This window comes from Mastomys coucha, unplaced genomic scaffold (genome assembly GCF_008632895.1).
Source record: "Mastomys coucha isolate ucsf_1 unplaced genomic scaffold, UCSF_Mcou_1 pScaffold21, whole genome shotgun sequence".
Lineage (NCBI taxonomy): Eukaryota > Metazoa > Chordata > Mammalia > Rodentia > Muridae > Mastomys > Mastomys coucha.
Window position 1 is genome coordinate 68828695 of NW_022196904.1, and position 1656 is coordinate 68830350.

Here is a 1656-nt window from a genome sequence, read left to right on the forward strand (position 1 = left end):
TGCTGTGAAAGAGTATCTTGGCCATTAGGCCAAGGAATGCCACAAAAACCATACTGTGCAACAGGCCTTGTAAGAGACTTATTGGGGCAAGGGAAATACAAAATGGCCACCTTCAAGGTGGGATGAAAACAACAGAAGATCAGGTGATGAAGGTGGACAGAGTACGGAGTACCAGGTACGGAGTATGTGCGTAGGGCAAAATATGGAGGAAAACATGTCGTATTAGCTTTTAGCAATGATGGAGCCTCATCACCGAAGGCAGGGTTGGGAGGCACCTCTTTCTGGAATGTTGTCAGTTCTTAGTTGACTAACAACTGGTCTCCTAGGTGTTTCTAAATCTGGTCAAGTTGCCAATGAGGGTAAAACATTACAACACAACAAGAGAAGGTAGTACATTCAGTGTGTAGGGTAGAGACATCAACGGTCTTAGTTCAGCTCTCTACAACAAGGTATCGTAGGCAAGGTAGCTTAAGCACCAGAAATTTATTTTTTTTATGGTTTTGGAGGCTGGAAAGTCTGAGATCAAAGCAAGGCCAAGATCCCATTTGTGGTTGGATCCTCTTCCTGGTTATTGTTAGATTATTTTTTTTTAAAGGCAGTAGAATGCCCAAATTTAACCTGTGAGTCCCACATGCCCAAGGACCAGGTAACTTCCTGGACTGCTGGGAAATAACAGAGCTTGGGGAAGTATGGTGACCTATAAGTTTGTCTTCATAAACCCCTGCAACAAGTGTCTCAGGGATAATCAGCTGAGAAATTCCAGGGAGTGGCTCTGACCAAAGTCCATCTCTTGGTCAATATTTAATATTTAAAAAAGCTTGCTTTAAATTTAGCCCAAAATGGTAGAATTGTTTGGTTTTTTTTTCCCAGTGAACCTCAAGATTAACAGCAGGTGTAGAGAGATTAAACAGAAAGAAAGAGGTTTGGTCTGGCAGGGCAGTGATGGTGCAAGCCTTTAATCCCAGCACTTGGGAGACAGAGGCAGGCAGATTTCTGAGTTCGAGGCCAGCCTGGTCTACAGAGTGAGTTCCAGGGCAGCTAGGGCTATACAGAGAAACCCTGTCTCAAAAAGCAACCACAACAACAAAAAAGAGGTTTGGTCTGATCTTAAAGCGACCATGTTTATTTAAAGAGCCATCTTTGTCACCTGTGTGTATGGGTAACCAAAATCCTTACAGTGCAAGGGGGTGGAGGGTAGTCCTTATGGGGCAGAAATAACTCCCATAGTCTGAAAAGGGAAGCTGGGAAATGTAGTCCTTTGGCTGGAAATTATCAGTTATGACCTAACATCACTAGGGCAGGGAGTAAATGGATCAATTTCTCTTGTCTCTTCATACAAGGCCACTGCTACCATCCTACAGCTGCTGCCTTCATGGCCTAATTACCTTCATCCACCAGTGGACTGGACATTAAGATCTAAGCAAATAGATTTGGGAGACCATACAAATATTGTTTCACAGCACATGGGTCATAAAATGTCAGCACATTTAGACTGGGGTCTGTTGACTGACTATAATTAGTGAGCAGGAGACTGAGAGTTACTTTCACTTGATAGACACCTCTGTCTTTGTGTATGCGCATGTGCATGGATGCCTGTGTGTTTGTGAGGAGGGTACATGGTGTAAGAAGGAAACCAAACTGAAGCCATTTTGAATG